The sequence below is a fragment of the Hyperoodon ampullatus genome, assembly GCF_949752795.1.
Source record: "Hyperoodon ampullatus genome assembly, chromosome: 2".
Taxonomy (NCBI): Eukaryota; Metazoa; Chordata; class Mammalia; order Artiodactyla; family Ziphiidae; genus Hyperoodon; species Hyperoodon ampullatus.
In genome coordinates this window covers 139,329,646-139,344,458 of record NC_136915.1, presented here as the reverse complement: position 1 = coordinate 139,344,458, position 14,813 = coordinate 139,329,646, and the positions used below count along the sequence as shown (strand labels likewise).

General features: G+C 32.6%; 1 long non-coding RNA gene across 1 annotated transcript; it reads left to right on the top strand.

The window, feature by feature from the left end:
* The first annotated feature begins 4,829 nt into the window (after positions 1-4,829).
* LOC307049276 lies at positions 4,830-10,682 on the top strand. Its single transcript, XR_013810750.1, has 3 exons — positions 4,830-5,029; positions 6,546-6,634; positions 10,236-10,682. It is a non-coding gene; the product is annotated as an uncharacterized lncRNA (long non-coding RNA).
* The last annotated feature ends 4,131 nt before the right edge of the window (positions 10,683-14,813 follow it).

The window sequence follows — 14,813 nt, the reverse complement described above, 5'->3', positions numbered from 1 at the left end:
AATTCTGTCCCACAACTTTTAAAAGCACTGGGGATTGTGTGCGCGTGCATGCACGCACCTTTACAACCAGTAAAATAAAGTTCTTGATCAAAAAATTATTATCACTTAGACTATTGAATAAAATCAGATATGATAGAGGGGCCAGCTGTTGGTAGGTTTAAAAGTCACCCTAGGTGATTAATTCATGCAGCAGTGTTGCACGTCTCTCTTTAGATGAAGCACTTAGAAGTATAACCAAGCATGGCTCTAATTTCATATCTGAGACCTGTTTTATTTAGAGTTCTTTGGCAAGTGCTTGCTCTATGTGTTTTTATAGTCTTTGGTTGTGCTATAAAAATGTCAAAATTATGAATTAACAGATATGCAAAAGTGAAATCCTAGAAGATAGGATAAACATGAAGTCCTCTAATTATCACTCAAATAAGTTTGGTTGACACAGAACTGGGAATCAGATAAAGACATTAATAATTCATAATGCTGAAGTTAAAATCTTCTTGTTACAGTACAAAAGAAATCCTAATTTGTACCACAAGGTAATGAATTCAGTACTTTTCATTTGTTAAATATTTGCTTATTACCCTGCACCGTGCATATAACACTATTTCCAAATTTGGAGGGCAAACAGGAAAAACAGACACTCTCTACCCTCAAGTTGTTTATGCTGCAGTCAGTGAAATTTCTCTACTTTGAGATCTTTTAATTCCTCAGTTCATTGTAACATCTTCTTCAGATGAATTGTTTTTTGTTAAAACCAATGTTTAGCACTTTAGTTTCTTCAATGTTCCTGATAGTGAAATAGTCATTATGCTAATTTCCAATATTAATTATAGAGTTGATAGGAGAAATGCTCAAGATTGATAGTAAAGTGATTTCGATAATCTACAAAATGTCTTGAGGTTTCCCAGATAACAACTTGTCTCCCAGACAAAAATGCACTTATTATTTATATTCCAAGCTTATAAAAATTTTTGTACTTTAATCATATAGAGATTTTACAACATCTTTTCATTCTCATTTTAAGATATTTTGTTCAATAGATTATCTCATTTTGAAACTATTGATTTATATATACATACTATGTAAATATTATATATTTCTCAATTACTAGATTAGTGCTTTCTTAACTACTTAATTTTGTTTAATTCATATTGTTCTTCAGCATTTCTTTTACTCAGTGGAGCCTATCCTACTGACTTCAAAAAGCCTGAAAAATCTGAAAATCCCATTTGAAGTAACTGTATGGAAAATCGTTAAAATAACATATAATAATGGTAGAGAAGAAGAGTATTTAACATTGTGCTGAGATCATTCCATTAATAAAGAGATTAATCAATAATTTTAACATTCAGACATATAATAAAAATGAAAAACAATCATAATACTGAGCAATGACATTTTCAATAAAGGGAGATATTAAATATTGTATAGGAAACTAGTATCTGCAAAGCAGATAAGTTGGCAATGATTATACATATATTTAAAATATGTTGAAACAGTCATAGACAGTTTTTCTTTTTGGCTGAAAAGAGGCATATTGCAGTGTTTAAGCACTACTTCAACTGGAATAGATATTTAGACACTATACAGAAAACACATGATTGCAGAAGAGCAGATATTAGCAGGTGTGTGAACGTGTATGTCTTTAATTAATGCATTTTCATTCATTCAAAAAGAAGAATGCCAAATTTACTTTAAAGGTGGCATTGTGATATGTTAAAGTTCCATTCTTAGACTTTTGCTGCTGTTGCTGTTCCTTTAGTATTCACCAAAGAGTACCGTCCTGTCATTTATCCAAGTTAGAAATCTAGGAGCAATCCTAGGATTCTCATTATAGGGTCCACTACCTTCATGCTCCCCGCTCAATAAGTAACAAATTCTTGGCTCTCCTGTATAGGAAAGCTCTCTCCAATGTACGCCTGCTCTGTAACTCTCTGGGTCCAGCATCTCTGCCTCAGCCTCCCATTCAAGTCACTTCTAGTTCATTCTGTGCAGGGCCATTTTTAAACCTTCCTCAGTCCTAGGCAATTGCCCTTTTAGAAGCTTTACCCTAAACGTTATCAAATGCATTAATATGTGCCCAAGTCACATATCCAATATAATTTATAGATAACTATATGAAAGCTGAGTAACATTGCTGTTGTAGTAATATTAGTTGAAAATATTAATTACACAAGTTTTGATCTCAATTTTGCAGATTTTCTTTCATATTCTGGAGCCATTTTTTTCAGGTGTCAAACAATTTTCTAAGTCCTTCTCAAACTCCTAGTCCCTAGTGAGTGTGCTTTTACTGTCACAGGGTTGAACAGCTCAGACAGCAAGATGTCTGAAGATGAAGACCATCACATGGATGAGTAAATAAGATACGTGGAAGATGGAATGCATAGTGTTTGTAGAAAAAAATATACAAATCAAGGAAGAAATTGCAGTGTCAATTAATATGATGTATATCAGATGATAGTACTAAAAAGCCAGGTTAAAATAAAATAACTTAATAATGTACATATTTGTCAGATTGTTCACTAGTGATATACTGCTCAGTGTAAGGTGAGAACCACAGATATTATCTTCTGGAAAAAAACCCTTTAAGCCCTAACAGATTCAGTTTATAAATTTCCTCTCTAATAAATGAGGAATAAAATAATTTACAATAAATTAATTATTTCCTCTTCTGAAGGTACTAATAACACAAATTCAGTCAGAAGATGGATCAAGTTTTTCATACATTTCTCTCATTTCACATTTTTTAAATAAATGAGACTATATTTTGTCTAATGACTACCAGAACAACTATCTGGAAACTGTGCCTTCATTATATGTGAGACAGTATTTTAGGAGATATAGATGTATATTTAGATGGAGATATAAATACATAGCATATATACACAATATTTAATAAGACACAGGAAATGTGGGATAGCTCCAGACTGCTACACCCTATGTTCTGAGCTGCTCCGAAATGCAGTTCCTTTTTTTTTTTTTTCTTAACATCTTTATTGGAGTATAATTGCTTTACAATAGTGTGTTAGTTTCTGCTTTATAACAAAGTGAATCAGTTATACATATACACATGTTCCCATATCACTTCCCTCTTGCGTGTCCCTCCCTCCCACCCTCCCTATCCCACCCCTCTAGGTGGTCACAAAGCACCCAGCTGATCTCCCTGTGCTATGTGGCTGCTTCCCACTAGCTATCTGTTCTAATGGGAGTTCTCTGGGCACAAAGAGCAGTATTTTCTGTAATGAGATTAGAAGAAGGGATTTGCTAATAATTGCTTCGATAGCAACTAAAAATCTTGGAATCCCACCTTTCAGCATTTTGAAAATCTTAAAGGGGATGTTGTCAGTAACAGAAAAATTGAAGACTGATAATGTATTCAAATTAATCATTCTTTAAATTCATCTGCCCATTCGCCTTTTAAATTGATTCATGCTTCTCAGAAAATAAAATATGCTAATCCATATATCATTTGTCCACTGCGTAGAGCAACTATATCTAAAAACAAAAATACTATTTTACTTTCCTTTACTATATTCCTCCACAACTTGTGTTGTACTTTCACATCTTCTTTTCATTCTGCTAGTGAGATATATATACATATATGTATATATACATATATGTATATATACACATAATATTTAGATTTTAGATATTTGCATTATGCAGGGCAATCCATAAGATGGATAGATGCTTAGTATTAATACCATTGAATACAATTTTCATAATTTTATACTTTAATTATTTTTGAAAGGGTAAAGCAAGGGTAAAGCAAATTCGAAATGAAAAAAGGTGACCAAGCTGGCATTTTTCATTTCAGACTTTATATTTGGACTACTCAGTGGGACAGATTATAATAACAAAATTTTGCTTTTGCAGGGAGGTCAATCTTTGCTTCTGCATGGCCTCATCTCTTTTAATCCCATCCAGTTTATTTTTCATCTCAGAAACTATATTTTTCATCTCTAGGAACTCAATTTGGGTTATTTTTATATCCTCTATATGTCTATTTAAGATGTTGATGCTTTCCTTTAACCTTTTTGAACCTATGAAAGTTAGTTATAATAACTGTTTGAATGTCTTTGTTTACTGATTGTACCATTTTTCAGTGTGTTTTCATTAATTAATTTTTCTCCTTGTTATGGGTTAGATTTTCCTTTGTCTTTGCATCCCTGGTAATTCTAGATTGCATGTCAGATATTGTGAATTTTACTTTACTGGTTGCAGGGCGTTTTTGTATTTTTTAAAATATTTGTAACTTTGCTCAAAGAGGTAGTTGAGAAATAGTTTGATCATTTTGAGGCTTCCTTGTAAGCCTTATTAGGCTGCAACTGAAACAATTTAGTCTAGGGCTAATTTGGTCCCACTACTAAGGCTATACCCATTGAATACTCTGTGTATTGAATACTCTAGTTGATGCTGCATGTATTAAATTATATCAAAACATATTTGTATAATCTTAAAGCAATAAATGCAACACATAAAAATATTTTTAAAAATTTAAAATTAACTTTTATTAAATAAAACAAAAATGTTTTCTTCTAGTAACTGTAGTATTTTAACATATTTAAATACTGTATCCCTATGAAATTCATTTTGTTAATAAATATGAAAAGAGAATCCACCTTTATTTTTTACAGGTGACCAGGGACTTGTTCAAACACCAATATTTAACTGTATTACATAAAACATTATGCCACTGGTTTTTATGGGTTATCATTATAATTAACAGCTTTATACAACCGTTGTCTTGTGCTGTTTGTTGTTCAATGTCTAAAATTGTTGTTTAATATATATTTTTTTTTACTTTTAGCAGTTTAAGCCAGGGGAGTAAATCCAGTTCCTATTACTCCATCCTGTCCAGAAGCACAGGTCTTAAGTGAAATTGAATACCAAAGAAACAGTTCCAAATTTTACAACGGATCTATCACTGGTTGTTAGCATATCTTCCCACACCCAAGACACCAAGATAACTTCTACTCACTGTTAAAGCTTTATGATGAGCAAAACTTCCACCACTGTGCTTCCTTGGCATGTGAGTATATTTTTAATTTACTGGTTATATATATTCTCTAATTATCCATTATTTTGTCCTTCTTTTTGATTAGATATTGATATCCACATTTGCTTTTCTAATAGCTCACAGAAATTTCTCTCATTAACAACACCAATAGAAATCACATTAAAAATCGCCTTGGGGGACCAAATTTATATCACATTACCAAGTTTTTATTTTGCTCCCATAAAACTTCTGCAAAATACAACCACTATCTATCATCAGTATCATTAGAACAAAAACAAGGCATTCTAATCTCAAAAGCAAAATATTTTATTTAACTTAATAAATTTCACATTATAAAAATTTTCTCATAGCATCATCCTTAATTCCTCAGTATTCACTAATATTGGGGGATTTTTCTTTCAGTTATTTGAGACTAAGGATGATTTTATTCATCTCTACAGCCTGGTACATATATGTACAGTGTTTGTCAAAAGGTGGATATTCAAAAAAATTCTTGACTAAATTATGGTAATTCATGTGATCAGTTCTGCAGTTCTTAAAACTTTAAATTACTTGTTAATTCTAAGAGAAAGTCAGATAATTTTTAGAAGGATTTCCAAACCATGCTAAAGTGTCAGCCTTCATTTCCTTGTCTGAGGGAAACAGGATAGAAATAGATGGTTTTAAAGTTCTCCAAGCTTCTGTGTCCTTTATACATCCACAATTTTAATCCTTATCATTTTCAAGATTTGCTAAATTATTTGAGGTGATCCATTCTCTTATTAAAGTTACATATTTTATGTCACATACTGAGCATATTAACAAATAACTTACTGATAAATGACAATGCCCATAACGCCAGGTTAATCTGATTTCCATGAAATGAGCTGTAACTTCAAGAATATTAATTCATCTAATAAGGGTGATGATTTACATAATGTTGCCTAAAATATTTCTCTTGATTATTTAAGAGAGTTTTCCTAGGGGTAAATAGCTGGGAAGTCAGTAGAAAAAAAATACAACCATGATTAATTTAATTCCAGTCTAAAGGACTCCATATATAATGTATTTGAGAAAACCAAGTCACTATTATAGATTCAGATAAATGGCTGTATATATGAGATATTTTTAATGTAACCCAAATTATAAGAAATAGTTTTTTGGTATAGACGCAACCACTCTTTTACCTAAAGGAAAATATAAAATCTGAGTTCATTGTAAATTTGCCTCATTGCCCTCTGTTAGTTTGTGCCTGCCCCATCCTTAGGTGCCCAGTTAAGGACTATTGTATCATCCATACATCAGAAGAGAATGTCTGTGTTCTATGTTGATAGTCAGTCTAAACAAATATTTATACAGTTGTGATCAGAGATATAAAATGTCAGTTCCAAATCCACCCATGATGGCACATATACCAGACAGATGACAAAGGTTATAAAGGCCTGTGAAATACTTGAATCATATTTTTCAACCCTTGAAAGAATTCAAGTTGGAGATTAGCAGAAACCAGGCTCAGTTCTGTCCATAATCCCCTTTATCTGTCTTCTAGCCAACAAAATGAAAACCTGAAGCCAAGCTGACAAATAGAGTGTGAAGGGCCTTCGACTGCATTTAAGAAAAAACTGAGACTTGCTATAGGTAGAAATTATCTTTTCTATTACTATTATTGTTGATGTTGTTGTTATTCATAGGAATAATGAAAAAAACCTAAATAACATTATTCTGCTGGATTCTTTACTATATGTAACACAATAAATTAACTCGCTTCATATTACACTGGGCATATAACATGAAAACATGTGCAGAGAACAGAAATCAGTATCTGTAAAGACAAATTCCCCTGTGATAGAGAAATCTATTATTTTAAGTCCAGACAATTAGATCTATTAAGGTGTAAGAGTGTTTCAGTACAGTCCTGCTAAAAGTAAAGCTTAAAAGTAAATCGAAAAAAAAACCGGAAAACTGATGCCAGTTAGATACCAAATATAAGATTATGCTATGTATATGGGACAGGATAGAACTCTGAATGAGGTCACATGTAGGGAAAGCAGTATTAGTGACAAATCAACTAATGTCCTTATTGAGCATAGACATTCCAAGAAGGGTGAAGAGTACTGTATAGATGTAAGACTCATAATATTCAAGTTAGTTGTAAAAGAAACAAGGTAAATGCTTTCAGTCAATACGATAGGCTGAACAGATATTGAGAATCCTCTCTTCCAATCTGAACACACAGTTTGTTATACTTGTGTTTTCTTTTATATGTTGCTTTTACATGTAGCAACATATAAAAAGCAAATGAACAAGCTTACAAAAAAGGGGGGGGGATCCCCAGTCTCAGGATTTAAGGGGAAAAAACAAATTCAACATTAGAATAGTGAGGAGGAGTTGAAACCAAGAAATTCAAGGGGGCCCTGGAAATAATAAGCCTTGTTTTTGAGGGCTGGCTTTAAATATTCGTTGCCTTATCAGAAAACAGGTAGATGTTGTTGTCTTATCAGAAAACAGGTAGATGCTGGAAAACAATAGAATAATATCTTCAAAGTACTGAGGACATATAGCTGTCCAAATTAAAATTCTACACCTCATTTTAAAAAACTACTCAAGAACAAGAAGTAAAGAAATTTTCATTCATAGACAAAGAGGAATTACCCCCCACAAACTGTAACAACAACAACAAAAAATGACTAAAGCAGTAGCAGCAGCTATTGGAATTGTCTGAAGGCATTAAAAAATATTCTGATGCCTAAAGCCAATACTTTGAGATTTTTTTTTTTAACCAAAGTGATCTAGGCGGTGTTTCAATAATGGGAGCTTTAAAAAGTTCTCACATAATTCTCATGTGTTTTAGGCAAGATTGGAGACCATTGTACAAAGAATGTTCTTCAGTAAGAAAGAAAATAAGCATAAAAAGAAGTAGGAAGGTGCACTGAACAGTGACCAGCAAAGAAATTTGTAATGTTGGAATGAATCTGAATAACGGTTGAGTGTAAAAAATAATAGCCAATGGGGGTATATACAAAGTAAAACTAAAACACTAGATAATATACTGAAATACTGGAGATCAGATTTAAAATTTGAGGGGTCCATGAACCGCTTAGGAGGAAGATGAGATAATTAGTTTTAGACTTTTTAAAGTTAAAAATATATGTCAAATTTTTCAGAAAACACTAAAAATGAATACTTCATATATGATTCATAAAAAGGTAGACCATAAAAAGAGAATGAAAAATGTGTTTAAACGAAGTTAGTACCGGGAGGGATAAAACATAGAAAAATAAAGGAGAAATAGATCAATAATCACAATACATTTGATCACAGAGACAATAAAAATAAATTTAAAAATTCCAGTTTTTGCTGCTTACAAAAGACATATATAAACTATTTTTAAGATGCAATGCAATACTTCACTCGAAATAATTAATTATATACATGATAAATGATTTTCAAGATTACATATTTGGCATGATGATATGTATACAAATTTTTAAAACTCAAAGCAATCATGTATTTTTCATGGATTCATTTGCATATAGTAAAAACTTCAAGCATGGATTCAAAGTATTTATATTAAATTCATGATACCAGTTACCTAAGAAAAGGAAAAATGGGACTGAAATGAGAATAGAGAGGAAAGAAAAGAAATGTGTGTATCTGTGTGTTTGTGTGTGTGTGTGTGTGTGTGTGTGTGAACACATGTACAACAGTCAAATATGTGCTTCTTTCACAGCATGATTCACTGTATTCCATCACAATATTAATAAGATTTCATACGATATGGACATCTCTGCAGAAATTAAAATTGTCACATGCTTATGTGTATTGGGCAATGAGCTCACCTTACTATTTCCATCCATTCTTCAATTAAAATCTAGAAATGTGAATGGGCTGTTAGAATTTAGTTAGTGAGCCAATTATCTTTATGGAACATGCTAGTTATGCATAGCTTTTCCTTGGCTTAATTATGTTTTAAAATAGCAGGCATTCATTTTACGTCTTTAATTGATGGCTATCACACACAATTCGTTTGAAATTTCTTATCAACATGCTTGAAATATATTTGGTTGAATCATTGGAGTAATCTTTTTTGAACTTACCCAAAAGTATGTGTTTAGCCTTCCTAAACACAGTGGCACATTTCCAAATACAAAGTAGTTGCATTAGAATTATTCCTAATATGAAGACATTCAATATTTGTGGAAACAAATTTTCTCTTGAAAACTTAGCTTCCAGATGGAAGAAAAATAGGGGTAGAAATGTATTTAAAGGCAAATTTGAAGATGAGAAATCAAAATTCACATTCCATAGTGAAAGAAAAAGGGTTAGTAATTACAGAGAGAAAGGCAAATACAATGCAAAAATTATTGGAACATATTTTGCTCAATTACAAACAAACTTACATGGTAAGTTGTAGCTTCCATTATTGCACCAATTTTTAGCATATTTTAATATTTTCATTTTGAAATGAAAATTTTAAAAAGTCATCTATTGTTTTTTTAGAAAGTATCTAGAGTGGTTGAAGTGAAATAACTTTCAGAAAATGTGTTAAAATGGGGCTACAAAAGACTTAGGAGGACATAAGCTTGGTTCTCATTATTGACAGTTTGCAAATCAGCCATGGGGATACACATTATTTCCAATTTAAAATGAATGATGATTCTATATACATATATATGCATCTTATCATATTGATTATAAACCAAGTAAAATCTCATGAAATCTAAGTATGTTTGAAAAACTTAAACCTATTTTTATGTTTTTCCAAACACTAGAAAATGAAAGCAATTTCTGTTGTTTGTCATTTTCTTTTGGACTCTCTTGGCTTCCTGAAAATGATTATGTCAAGATATTGGAGAAGTATTCATAGGAAGCAACAGAGGCCATGAGAATAGAGACCTACACTGCTTCCTCATTAGAAAAAATAAAATAAAAATTCCTGTCTATCCATTTCAAATTACACTCAGGGATGCTTATAATATAGAATTTGAAAGTTGAATACATACTAGTTGTCAAGTAGTCAGCCCCGTTGATTACTCATGCATTCCCTCCTAAGTATGTTGTTCTTAGAATTCAGAGGGGTCCTTTAATCACACCCCCCATCTTGACCACTCACATCTCCAGATTTTCCTACTTCACGGCATATTGGTGTTTAACTTATTAAACAAATATTTGTTGAACAATTACTATGCATGCTAAGCAATGGGGATCAAAGATGAATGAATATTCATTTGTCTTTAAGGAGACACAGTCTACTGGAGAGAGGCAGAACTGTGAACAGATGACTGCATAAAGAGGCAAAGTCAAGTCTTATTTATTCAGAGGAAGAAGTCCCCGTGATCAAGCAACAAGTAAAATCATTTCATTGTGCAAGACATGGATTTGTGATTGAAAATACACAAGCATATTTATCTTATTATCCATCATAGATGATCACCTATTATAATCAGAGAGATTTCTTAATGGCACAGCATCTAGAGGAGGACGTCATGCATGAACCTGTCATATTCAGAAAGTAAGGAAGTGGCACAGTGGGAACAATTCAGGAAAGTAAATAAACATGACAGTAGATTTAAAATCTACTTTAACTGTTCTTACTATTATTAATCTATTTGGGCAAGTAATAGTTTTCATTGATGTTAGCATTTTTTCATCCATGACTTGAAATCAGACATTAAATATTAATATTATAAAAAAATGTTACTAATTGAATTCATTCACAAATTTATAAAAATAGATCAGCACCAGAGACCTATTTATTGGAAACAAAGTGGGTAGAACAATTAAACTCATTTATAGTTCCTCCTCAACCAAAGTGGACAGAAGTTTTATATGTAGAGGTCAATCCTGGGCCAGAGGCTACTTAGTATTTTCATCAAGTCTAGGATGATAGAAAAGCATGTGGATTTAGTAATTTACAGTTCTCTTTAGTTGATAAGACTGATTAATACTTTGTCAAGATCAAAATTCAACATGACCATAATATGACCTTGACAAATTGGAGAAGTGGTTTAAAACAATGCAATTTAATAAGTCTAAGGGTCAGATGTGGGCTTTAAAGGGATTGGGAAGGAAATGGAAATTATAATAATGTAGGTGATACCATGCCAGTGAGAATGCATTTGTGTGTGTAATATAATATGTAACAAATAATATTGAGTATGACTTGAGTCAAGAATATAGCAATAGCTTTTATTTTTTTTCTCTCTCTCACCATGGCATAGTGCTTACTCACTCACAAATATTTCTAATACATTTCATCAAAATTTCATCATTAAATCCTGTATCCCTGCTGATAAAATTAAAAGTAATTCTAAGATATATAAATGAAGAGAAGGGTATAAAGGTACAAATAAGTGGGTGAATATTAATGAAATTACTTTGTATTGTGCTTTACAAATACGATTTATGCATTTATCTTGTTACTAACACATTCGTTCATTCATTCATTCATCAATCATTACATATTTATAGAACTTCTACTATGTCCCAGGCACTGCATTAGGTGCTGGTAATACAAGGTGTGGAAAAGCAAGCATTGTCCATATTTCTTAGAGCCTGCAGTCTAAAGAATAATTACTAATTGTAGTAAATATAGACAGGGTACTATGAGCCATGGAACAGGGAGCCTTTCTCACCTGGAAAGATGAGGAAAGGCATCCCTTGTGAAATGTCTTCTTAACTGATGTATGACGTAGGTAGCCTAAGGGGACAAGGGAGTAAAGGATTAAGTACTCCTTGCAAAGGGGAAAGCAAGTATTAAGAATTTGAGCTTCAAAAAAGGAATGCTTCACGTTGATATTACAGTCTCAACAAATACAATTAAATTTCTGGCTGTTAATACATTGCATAAAAGTGGAGGAGTGGATTTCTGCCAAAATTAGGGCATATAGTTAGGATTAGAAATGTGCTCTGTGATATCAGTGACTTTAACATTGCAGTGAGACTGGGAGAGAAAAACGTACAAAGAGGCTATCCTCTGGACCCAATGGCACTGATGTACATCAAGGCTTTTGCTGAAGTAGAAAACCTGCTATTGATATTGAGATGCTCTTGAATGAAACAATGACTTCAAATAAGAGTTCCAAACTGAAACTCAGAAAGACCACCAATCTGACATGACTTAAATTTGAACTGCTTCTCAGATAGGCGATTTATACTTTGGGGTAAATGGAAACTGGGCTTGGTTTCACTAATGATATCAATGACATTTTGCTATTAAATTTGGCTTAATATTTTCATTTTACAAATCCCTAACTTCAAAAACTCTCTAAGGGAAAGTAAGGGGAAAAGGATAGGACTAACTTGTTTAGTTACATTACCTTGAATTTTAAATTTAAATTGAGCTGCGCTATCTCCACCAATGCTTGACTAGAAGCCTGCACAGTGAGTAGTTGTAATGGAGGAGATTGGCTCATTTTAATGGCCACATCTGATGGATCTCAAAGAAATTCAGGTAAAACAACTCTCTGCATAGTTCATAGTCAATTATTTATACTTACAGAAAAATGCCAAAGCCTAGAAAACTTTAAATGGTGGATAATCAGCAACATTCACATTTTTCCTTGAGGTTTTCAGGATTGTACAAACACATTTAGGCTTTGAAAGACACGTTTTGGAACTTTACTGGAGGTTTTCTAAGAAATACCTTCATGTTAAAACAATCTCCAAATATTTTAGGAATAACTAGTATCTCTCTGTAAATAATTCATGCCTTAATTAATTATTATCATTGTTAGAAATTAATACTGAAGTATTTCAGAAAAAGATGACATATTAAGAATGTGACACTGCTTCCATGTCATATAAGAGCATGAGGATATCTCTATTATGAAACTTACTGCATTTTGCTACAACATTTTTGTCTATCTTCTCTTCCAGATTACAAGCTTCTTAAAAAATAGACTGTGCACAGATCTAACTTTCTGGCCTACATTTGCAGCACTGGAGACTACTATTGAAATATTAATTCAAAGGATATTTTAGAAAACATTATAGACAACTCTACCATAAAAGAGCATATATAAATATAGCATATTTTCTGATGTTATTGAATCATCTTAAGTATTGGTTAATGCAGATTTCAATCTCTAAGGCACTTCTACAACATACCTGAAAAATGATCGTCATCTCGTACTTGAATGTCCTCACTGAGAAAGAAATTGCAACTCAAAATAAGTTTATTTCATTTTTAGGAAGCTCTAATTGTTAGAAAACTCACTCTTAAAATAAGTTAAAATCTCTATTCCTCAACCTCTATGCATTTTCTTGGTTTTTAAATTAGGGGCAACTTGATCTTTTTTTGATTTTACAGCTCTAACATAGCTAAAGCTGGCGTTCAGGTCCTTTGCCCACTTACCTACTCTTCATAATTATTTTTATTAAAATAAATATATTGTGGTATAATATAAAAAATATACTAACTTGAATGTACACTTTAATGAATTTTGACAAATGTAAATATTTTGTAACTCTGTTTCCATCAAGGTAGACAATTTTCCTATTACCCCCCTTTGCAGTTTTCCCTTTCCTCTTTGCAGTCACTCTCTACTCCATCTTTGATACAGGCAACTGCTGATATGTTTTCTGTCGCCATAGATTCATTTTTCCTTTTCTAGAAAGTCATATAAACAGAAACATAAAGTACATACTCTTGTGTGTCTAGCTTTTTTCTCAGCATAGTGTTTCTGAGATTCATCCTTGTTGCATTCCTCATAATTCTATCCTTCTACTGCTGTATGATATGACATTGTATGGATATACCACAACTGGTTCACCCATATAAATCTTGTTGGAGATTTTCTGATGATGGCCATTCTGACCGGTGTGAGGTGATACCTCAATGTAATTTTGATTTGCATTTCTCTAATGATTAGTGATGTTGAGCATCCTTTCATGTGTTTGTTGGCAGTCTGTATATCTTCTTTGGAGAAATGTCTATTTAGGTCTTTTGCCCATTTTTAGATTGGGTTGTTTGTTTCTTTGATATTGAGCTGCATGAGCTGCTTCTAAATTTGGGAGATAAATCCTGTGTCAGTTGCTTCATTTGCAAATATTTTCTCCCATTCTGAGGGTTGTCTTTTGGTCTTGTTTATGGTTTCCTTTGCTGTGCAAAAGCTTTGAAGTTTCATTAGATCCCATTTGTTTATTTTTGTTTTTATTTCCATTTCTCTAGGAGGTGGGTCAAAAAGGATCTTGCTGTGATTTATGTCATAGAGTGTTCTGCCTATGTTTTCCTCTAGGAGTTTGATAGTGTCTGGCTTTACATTTAGGACTTTAATCCATTTTGAGTTTATTTTTGTGTATGGTGTCAGGGAGTGTTCTAATTTCATACTTTTACATGTACCTGTCCAGTTTTCCCAGCACCACTTATTGAAGAGGCTGTCTTTTCTCCACTGTATATTCTTGCCTCCTTTATCAAAGATAAGGTGACCATATGTGTGTGGGGTTATCTCTGGGCTTTCTATCCTGTTCCATTGATCTATATTTCTGTTTTTGTGCCAGTACCATATAAATGCTGGAGAGCGTGTGGAGAAAAGGGAACCCTGTTGCACTGTTGGTGGGAATGTAAATTGATACAGCCACCATGGAGAACTGTATGGAGGTTCCTTGAAAAACTAAAAATAGAACTACCATACGACCCCACAATCCCAGTACTGGGCCTATACCCTGAGAAAACCATAATTCAAAAAGAGTCATGTACCAAAATGTTCACTGCAGCTCTATTTACAATAGCCAGGACATGGAAGCAACATAAGTGTCCATCATCGGATGAATGGATAAAGAAGATGTGGCACATATATACAATGGAATATTACTC